This window comes from Myodes glareolus, chromosome 10, assembly GCF_982192425.1.
Source record: "Myodes glareolus chromosome 10, mMyoGla1.1, whole genome shotgun sequence".
Taxonomy (NCBI): domain Eukaryota; kingdom Metazoa; phylum Chordata; class Mammalia; order Rodentia; family Cricetidae; genus Myodes; species Myodes glareolus.
Window position 1 is genome coordinate 21641237 of NC_142035.1, and position 10196 is coordinate 21651432.

General features: G+C 50.2%; 1 pseudogene; it reads left to right on the top strand.

Moving 5' to 3' along the window:
* Nucleotides 1-587: 587 nt before the first annotated feature.
* On the top strand, nt 588-1884 carry LOC148120586 (small nuclear ribonucleoprotein Sm D2 pseudogene; annotated as a pseudogene).
* The last annotated feature ends 8312 nt before the right edge of the window (nt 1885-10196 follow it).

The window sequence follows — 10196 nt, forward strand, 5'->3', positions numbered from 1 at the left end:
TTGAACTCACAGAGATCCACCTGCCTCTGCCTTCCAAGTGCCAGGATTAAAGGTGTGCACCACCACTGCCCAGCCCCTAGCTTTTTTTTTTTTTAAGGGATTTATTTGGCCAGTAGTTCTGGAGCACTAAGAACATGGACTGAGAAATTTCAGGCTGAGCATTTCTCAGCATTCACAGAGAGACTTGGGTTTAATGTCCTCTTAACCTAGTTCTTGGTGATCACCCAGGGCACGTATCCCGGCTCTACTGTAAGAATAAACTGGCTCATGAATGAAGGCGCTGGGGACCTACCCTTAAACAGTTTATTCATGGAGCTCAAATAATGAGGCAATTAACAAGTAGTTTGTGTCTTGCCAGTATTATCCCAGTGGCAAGGAAAGACCAGAAGTCTGCAGTGTCTTAGGTCCAACCCAAGGTTCCTGGCCAAGAAACAAGCAAGCAAAAAATAAAAAAATAAATAAATAAAACAAAAGGGGTACAAAACATTAAAGGGTTTTAATGGCTGTATCAGCCGTGCTCTTAAAGTATCTCTCCCCACCCCACCCCCCGCAGAGGCAAAGTCAAACCTGGGCTGTGCTTTGACTCCACTCACATCCTCTACTGGATGCTGTTAAGGATGAGTCCTGAGGGAGGTTTCTCTGCCCAGGAAGCCAGTGTGATGGAGAAGCCCTGGCCAGGAGGAAACAGAGAGATAACTGCATAGGGCCTGAGGCCACCAGGAAGTCATGGGGGACCTGGATCAACGGAGGTCAGAGGAGGATGGAGAGAAGTAGGAGCTCGTGCTGAGGACAAAGGAGGCGCACAAGATGCCGCGACCTGTTAGGAGCAGGGGCTGAAAGGCCTTGGAGGGAGGCATGGAAGGAGGGCAGCACAGATGGGCTGTGGGAGGCCAGAGCAGGAAGAGTCAGGATGGCTCGGGCTCCTGCTGAGACCTCCAGCCAGCAGGAATAAGGAATGTATTTCAGTGTGAGAAACTGACCCTCTGTGTAGGAAGCACCTGTGGAGGGCTCCAGCCTGGCAGGACAGGGAAGGGAGGCTGCAGCCCCAGGAGGAGGGCAGGATGAGGGCATTCCAGGAGTGTGAAAGGTAGGAGAGGAGAGGCAGCGCCTCCCAAAATGAACTAGCCTCACCCTGGGCAGCTGGAAGGACAGACCAGAAGGCGAACTGTCCATAAGAATGATGGAGTGGCTACCTACTCCGGAGACCTGAGCAACGCGGTGGCGGCAGGAGTAATCTGCTAGCGAAACTTCCACCATGAGTCTCCTTAATAAACCCAAGAGTGAGATGACGCCAGAGGAGCTGCAGAAGTGGGAGGAGGAGGAATTCAACACAGGCCCCCTCTCGGTGCTCACACAGTCAGTCAAGAACAACACACAAGTGCTCATTAACTGTCGCAACAACAAGAAGCTCCTGGGGCGGGTGAAGGCCTTTGACAGGCACTGTAACATGGTGCTGGAGAACGTGAAGGAGATGTGGACTGAGGTCCCCAAGAGCGGCAAGGGCAAGAAGAAGTCCAAGCCTGTCAACAAGGACCGCTACATCTCCAAGATGTTCCTGTGCGGGGACTCAGTCATCATGGTGCTACAGAACCCTCTCATCGCCGGCAAGTAGAGTAGAGGCCTCTTCCTTCCATGAGAGCCTGCTCCCTGCCCTGTCGAGCCCTGCCCAATGGGATGGAAATAAAACCCTGTGTTTTTTGTAAAAAAAAAAAAAAAAAAAAAAAAAAGGAATGATGGAGTGGGAACCAACCCAGTCCATGGCTTAGAGAGAGAGAGATGAGGCTGCATGCATATATACACACATATACAGAAATGCCATGCATATAGACATGTATGCCAGGTACACACACATATATACCAGTGTACATTCATGCGTGCATGCACACCCTGAATGCACACATGCATATGCACAGCACTCCCTACATGTACACATGCACATCCACTCTACATGTGCATACACACATAGGTGTACACACCCTTCAGAACAGATGCACACACACATACCTTGCATGTGCAAAATAAATATACAGATGGCACATTATATACACACAAATATAGCATAGTCAGCATGGCATATACATGTACACAGCACTCCTTGCATGCACATACACATGTACATAACACATCTTGTATACATATACACACGTGCAGGAGTGATACACAAGCAAAAAGTTGAGTAGGCTCCTCAGGAGGGCAGGATAGTATGTGGCTGAATAAGACAGGGAGAGAAGAAGCTCAGAGCTAGACACACACAGGCAGGCTCTGGGATGCACACGGGGAGGGGTTTGTCTTCACTTTTTCATCCACGAGAATCATTTGAACAACCTAAGCTTTATCTGGCTCACGCTTTCCAGGGAATCCACACATGGTTGGCTACTCTGCTGCTAGCATCTATGATCGTGCAGATCACTGAGACAGCAAGAGCCCACAGAGAGTAAAGCTGCTCGCCCCAGGACAGCCAGAGAGCACAGAGAACAGAAGAGGCCAGAACAAGGTACCTTTCAAAGGCACGCCCACAGGGACCTATGCCCTTCAAACATGCCCCGCCTCCTAGTTCATCACATCCCAGTAACACTACCAAATTTGAATCCATTTACGGATCAGCCAACTGATGAAGCCAGAGTCCCCATGGTTCAGTCTCCTCTCAGTGATGGACTCTGCCACTGGAGGTAAATATTAAAACATGAGCCTTTTAGGAGAAACTTGCCATCCAAACCAAAGAAACATACAAGTCTACGCATGCAGGCCATTCTAGATGCCAGGTTCTGGAAGATGCTCATGGTTTGAGGTAGGCAGATTGATGGATGCCAGGATGAGTGGGGGCACAGGACTTTCTAGTCCCCTGCAAATGACAATTAAAATGTGAAAACAAAACAAAAACTCCAGCTGCAGGTAGAATTAGTGACAGGTGTGGGGTGGGAGACAGGCCTGGATTATGTGGGTAGACATAAGGGCTGGATCTGCAGGGAGGATGGATGGGGAGGGGCAAAGAGAGGTGTGGAGACCTGGAGGAGCATGGCAGGCGGGCAGGCTAGACACGTGCTGATGACAAAGTCTGGGTGGGGACCAAAGACAAGCACGGTGTGAAGAGAAGTCATTCACAAAAGCTGCTGTCACCTTGTCAAAAGGGCAGGGGACCCGATACTCCCTGTCAGGGGAGGTCAGCCTAAGCAGGCTGCACCTGGTGAAAGAGGATGAAAGAGGGAGTCGGGTCTGAGTTCTGACAAGTCTGAGGCCACAAGGTGTTGCTGGATGAGGAGGTCTGTTGCCAGTCTTACGTTCAGACTGCAGTGGCAATGGCCAGAGCAACACCGGAGAGCCGTTCCGCCTGTCTGCCTTTCTTCCTTCTGTCTTTCTTCTTTCCATCTTCCCTCCTTCCTAGTATGTATGTATATATCTGTTTTCTATCTACCTGTCAATCATTGTCTAGCCACGTATTCATCTACCAGAACAGTTCACACCAATCTAATAACTGTGAATCCTGCAGGAAGATCAGTCCCGAGCCCACACTTGGGAGGGAGTTCAAAGCAGACTTTAGTCTTTCCTAAGACGTTTCAAAGCTGTTTTTAAGTCAGACATGTTCACACCATCGCTGAGATAATGAACAATTAATTCTTCAAAGGAAGAGAACAAAAAAGGAAGTCAAAGGGAATAAGAGACAGCGTGGGAAAGGAGCCAGTCACAGACACCCTGTCTGCCCTGCCATCCTCCCTGGCAGGTGCCAAGAACTGGGGACAACTCAGACAGACCCTGCCCTGAAGATGCTGTGGTCTGGTGGGAAGAAGAAATCTTCTAACACACGCCTGAGCCTGGCTGTCAGGAGAGTGTGCCTGTGCTCTACCCGCCCTTCATCAGCTAGCGAGGCTAGGAGCTAAGATCAAGTGCAAGGCCCGGCATGAGGAGAGACCAGGAGGCGTACATAACCTGCACTCCGACACCACCTCATGCAAGGACCAGCATGAGGAGAGAGCAGGAGACGGACATAACCCGCACCCCGGTACCACCTCATGTAAAAGGTTCCTGTGACTAGGGACAGAGTAGAAGTCTCAAAGCATGGAAGAACTTGGGTTGATCTAGAAAGCCGTGAAGCAAAATTAGTCAGCTTGAACTTGCCCAGGGGTGCAGGTGAGGATCTGGATGAGGCCAATTAAGCCAGCAGAGGCTGACCTCTCAGACGGGGGAGTTAGAGAACTGGGGTGTTGGTGCTGGTCAGTGGTTAAGGGCAGTGCTGCCCCTTTTTTGCAGAAGACCTATACTTGATTCCCAGCAATCACACAGTGGCTCACAACCATCTATAAATTCAGTTCCAGGAGATCTGACAGCTTCTTCTGGCCTCTACGGGCACAGGGCATGCATGTGGTGCACAGACTTGCATGCAGGCAAAACACCCTTACACATAAACTAATAAATATTTAGAAAGAAAACGAGCAAGCATGCATGCATTCAGGCAAGCATGCAAGCTGGTGTGGATGCAAGGAGTGAAGCTGTAGAGGGAGGCAGCACACAGACAGCATGGTGGCATCTGCTTAGGAGCAAAGCACTGTCTCTAGGCGCTGGGGAGGAGCCCAGGCTGCTTGGGCAGAACTGTACGTAGCTGGAGGAACCAAAGAGGTGCCTGTAGCTTTGTTGTTACACTACAGTAAGGGGCTGGGCAGGTAAGAGTAAAGCCAATGTAGGAAGGGAGAAGCAACCTCTTCGGTGTACACAAGCTCTTGTCCTTTAGTTCATGTTCACGGGCATGGGTGTGCAAACACGGCTCTGTGCCCACAAAAAACACAAGACAGCAATCACTGTCTCATAGGGAAGAACTCTTCCCTCAGAAGCCAACAGGAAGACTATTTGGAGCAGGGTTACCCACAGATGGGAGAAAATCAGGAGACGTGGATTAGGCAAGGACGAATTCTCACTATTTGTTGGGGCCCGATGGGTCAATGGGGATGAAGAGGCAAAAGGTAGGTGCGATTTGACTATCAAATAGGCTCTGGGGGATTTTCTCAAGATTCTGGGTGGGCACTATGAGAGGTTAGGCTCTGTTACCAATGTTGGCTTGAGTTTGGGGCTGGAAGAGAATTGAGGTCTCAGGGTTCCTTTCCAAGAAGAGATTGGGGGTTCTCACAGACAGTAGGAGGTGGGGATAAGAAGAGATTGGAGGTCCTCACAGACAGCAGGAGGTGGGGACAAGAAGAGATTGGGGGTCCTCATTGACAGCAGGAGGTAAGCTTGCAAAGGAAGGAAATATGAGAGGAAGTGAGCAGGAGGTGCGGGGACAGGCAGACCCTGGTCCGGGGTCATGAGTCACTCTGTAGCAGGACCCAGCCTCAAGCCTGCTCTGAGATGTGGCTCACAGGCAGGGGCACGAGTACATGCTCAAACATTCTGGGAAATACAGGAAACTGCAAAACTCTACAAACTCCAGAAAGAGAGAGAGAAGGAGCTGAAGGGGAAAGTGTCGGACGCATGCATGCACGCACACATGCACACACAGACACACATACGGACGGAGCAGGGATGACGCACGAACGATTCCAAGCCAAATCCAATAAGCTCTTTGTCGAGAGGAGGGAGTGCGGCTGAGCGAGATGAAAGCAGAAGCTGCAGGGGTGAGGAGGGTGGAACATCAATAATGAAGTTACAAAGGAAATTGAGGGGGGGGAGTGGGGCCCTCCAGAAGCGAGGAGGCAGGCGGGCACATGCCCATGAAGGATGAGAAAGGGAAGAAGGAAAATGGACGAAGAAAAACTCTAAAGAGAGAGGTCAAGGTGGCTCCACCCACACATTCACCCAAAGCAGATACCAGGTGCAACCTCCAGGGTCAGATGTGGAGAGAAGGAGAAGGTGTGTGGTAGAGGCGAGAATGAAGTGAGGGAGGTGGTTAGTGCATGTTCAGACAGACTCACTGACAGAAACATGGTGGACAAGTTCTAGACAGCACCCTGGAACCGAGAAAAACAAGGCAGAAAGACCTGTCCGAGCACAGGTGTTGGCAGCAACCTCCTGTGCCCTGAAGAGAAAAGAAAAACACTCGGTTCACATGCACAGGAGGGCAAAACAAACCCAGGTCACCTTTCCTCTGGAAGGGCTCTGGCAGGTGTTTAAAAAGGTGTCCTGTGTCCACATCAAGTTGACTAACTGCCCCGGTGAAGGGGAAAAGGAAAAAAGCTCCATTTTGTATATCTTCTGCCCTTTTCCACTACTGTGGCCAATTCAAATCAGCAACACACCAGCGCTGAGTTAGGGGAGCTGGGTGGCGCCCACCAGGACCTCACCACGCTCCATAGAGACCAAAGCTAACACCAGATTAAGATAAACGAATAGATGTGTGGACAATGGGTGATAGTTTGGTAGGTGAGTAGATAGATACATGAACAGATGGGCAGATGGATGATGGGTGGGTGAGTGAATGATAGATGGATGGATGCATAGATGGATGCATGGATGGATAAATGGATGAGTGGGTGAGTGAGGATATGGATGGGTGAGTACATGGATGGATGGATGTGTCGGTGGATGGATGGCTAGATGGTTGGGTGGATGGGTGGATGGATAACTGGGAGGAAAGAACATTCAGAAATAACTCCAGGATCCTGAGTACTGAGCCCTGTGTGGTAGCAATGTCCAGTATTATGGAGAATGGAGACACTTCTTACTGACATAGAAATAATATGATGGGGGAGGAGCCTGGTAGGACTGTGGTTTGAGGGAAAGGATGGGGGAGCTTGTCTGCAGGACAGGTTAGGCACAAAGCAGCTTGGGTTAGTTCATCCGGGAAAAACATCAAATAAACAGAGAATCACGTGACAGCTCAAGGACTGTGAGGCCTGAGAACAGGAAGAGGATCTGAAGAGACGGAGGGTCCCTGGCTTGAGCTAATTAAGCAGTTTGTGGATATAAACTGATTGTGATACATACTGATATTATACAAATATGTATACTGATATGTATATAAATTGTGAATACATATAAAAGATCACGAACATGAACAGGCAAGGGGAAGGGCAGAGAGGTTGAGGCTGTGTGCATCATGCTTTAGGAAAGAAGGAACCTACATGTGTTCCTGTTGAGACTGTAGCCAGAAAGGACACAAGTATTACAGGTATTGCATGTCTGTGAATAGGTAATTCGTAGATGGTGGAGGAGGGGAGGAGGAATAGAAGGAAAGATGGAAGAAATGAGTAAGTCAGAGAGTAAGAACAAAATTGGATTAAAAAAAATAAAAATCAGGTGTGGTCGCACATGCCTTTAACCTTACCACCCAGGAGGTGTACACAGAGCAGGGTTACCACAAGGGCAAGGCCAGCCTGAGCTATATTCCAGGCCAAGACTCTGGTGTGGTTGCTTTGCAGGCTATGGGGACGATCAAGACTTCCTCTGAGGCAGGATCCGTGAAAGCAGAAACAGTCTCCGAGCCTGAGAACAACACTCCACAGGCCCCAGGAAGGGAACGACACAGGGGAAAGACAGCCGGCACGTACACACAGGGCAAGAATGACACACAGCCTCTGAGCAAAATTCAATAACTTTCCTCTGGAGAGAAAAACGGAGCGGCGATGAGCAAGATGAAATCAGTGACAGGGAGAGAAGGGGGGGGGGCTCTCTGCCAACAAGAAAGTTAAGAGACGAGGGGGAGGAAGATGAGCACCTGACAGAGAGGCAAGCAGAGTGCCTTTTGGGGTCCACCAGGCGCCTCACGCTGTTTGGCACACTAGGAGCATGAGCAGTCTCAGTTCCCGCTGGCTGAGTGGGCAGGTGGATGGATGGATGGATGGATGGCTAAAAAAAACCTAACAAAGGACTCAGGGAAAGTCCCAAGGCTCCTTTCCATCCTTTTCTTTGCCCCAAGCAACTGACCACACTGTTGACTGTCAGTGGGTTCAGTGTGGGCCTAGCCAATGGTCATCCTGGCAGGGGTTAGAATGTGGTGAAGGTGTTGGTTCTCTGGTCTCCTCGGGTGGCAGGCCGGCAGCCCCTGCTTTCCTATAGGTCCTGGGTCACAGCTGTCCTCGCCCCTCAGTAGGCAGAGATGGCCATAGTCTACTACTGCCAGTTCTGTGTTTCTGCAGAACCTCGTAGATTCCTGGGCTCTCACATCCTGTAGCATAGACCTTTGTAGACTCTCTGCTGTTTGAATACGGGGTCTCAGTAATGGAGCCTTAGCTGTCCCAGAACTCACAGACATCCACCTGCCCTTGCCTCCCAAGTTCTGTGATTATAAGCCTATGCCTCCATGAATGGCCTTTTAATGCTTTTCATTTTATTTTTAATTTTGTGTATATGTGTGCTTTTTCTGCAGATATGTCTATGCACCACATAAATGCAGGGCCCTCCGAGGCCAAAAAAGGCCATTGAATGCCCTAGAACTGGAATTACAGACTGATGTGAGTCACCATGTGGGCACTAGGAACTGAGCATGGGTCCTCTGGAAGAGCAACCAGTGCTCTTAACTTCTGAGCCGTCTCTCCTGCCCCTGAGCTTGGTAAACTCATTACAATGTTCCTAAGTTTGAGTGCACCCTCATTTTCCATTTGGGACACACCCAACACACACACAAATACACCACCACCACCACCACCACCACCACCACCACCACCACCACCACACTGGGACAGAAAGTGTGATGACCACATCTAAAAGAAACAGAGAGAAACCAGAAACTGAGAGGGACACAAGACGGGAAAGAGAGAGTGACTCAGAGCCCAAGGGAGGACTTGACTTTTTATACAAAGATGACGCAGCCGTACGTCACTTAAGAGATTAAATAGTAAATCTGAAACGAGTGGAGGCAGCAGAGGACGAGGACCAGAGAGCTCACAGGACAGACACACCCCTCTCTCTACCCATTCAGGCACCCTCTAGCAGCCCCAGTCTGTGACAGTCATAGGTAGACACAGTCTGAGAGGCTCAGAGAAAAAGCCAAACTCCAGTGCCCATGGCAAAAGCCCCAAGGGCTATGGCAAGGGGGGCCTGCTCATCAGCCATTGCAAGGGATGAGAGGGTATCCCAGGTGAGAAGAATGTCAGTGTGAGTGGAACCTGGGCCCTAGGAAGGACATGACCGATAAGAGGACCCTGTGGGGAAAGGAGCAGGAAAAACCAGGACACCAGCTTTCCTGGGATCAAAGACAAGCTAAAGGACCTATCCCAAGACTGGTGGGGGGTTGGAGGGCCCTAGCAACAGAGGGGAGAGTGAAAGAGAAAGCTGATTTGATTGGCAGACAGATTATTGGCAGCTTCCAGGGGGCTGAGAGGCGGGCATGGTGGACTCAGGTCATCAGGAGGTGGCCAAGGTGTGAGGTGGGGAGTGGCGGGTCAGATCCCAGCATCCTTCCACTTCTCCGTGGCCTGTGAACCAAAGGAAAGAGTGGTCAGGAGCAGGTGGGACCTAAAAGTCGGCTGGGGGAGTCGAGTGAGTTCTGACTTCTCTTCAAAACCCCAGGAGTGGAGAAGGTCTTTCAGGGAGGAGTGGTATACAAATGCAAAGGAGGTGCACAGGATGGATCTGAAGGGAAGGGGTCTGGCTGAAGGAGGCATACAAGGGAGGGAGGTAATGAAGAAGAGAAGCAAGATGAAGTCTGGAGCTCAGAACTTCCCAGTGTGCTTTACAGTTTAGCCGCGTGGCAAAGACTTGCTGCAGTGTGATCACAGGCATAAACAACAGAGGCCATCAACCAAGGACTGGAAGTCTCCAAAACTGAGGCCCACATAATTCTTATTCCCTTAGAAGTTGACCATCCCTCGGGTTTGATGCAATGTTTCAGGAAACCTCCAGACAGGCTTAAAAGTTATTGGGATGTGTAGCTATAATTCCAGGCCAAGATCCACAGGAGGGCACAAGTAAGGGGAGGGAATCTTGTCTCAGGAGCCTCCTGGGGGTGTGTGAAGTGGCTGTGTATGAACAGACACTAGAGGGGGCTGACTTTCCCTGGGGCATGTTGAAGCTGGGAAGATGCAAGGCAAGGGGTGAAGTGGGTAACACAGAAAGACACTCCCAAAGTGTGATACCAAAAGTTCTCTTAGTGAGCCTTTGTCACCCTCGATCTCCTTGAGGTGAGTGGACTCAGCTTCTTCAGAGCATACAAGGACTTTGAGCTCCTCTGCCCTTGGCAAGCGGACAGTAGCTGCTCAGTTCACATTGGTTGACTGGAATAGATGAATGGATGGATGGGCAGAAAAAGGATAAATAGATGGATGGGTGGGTGG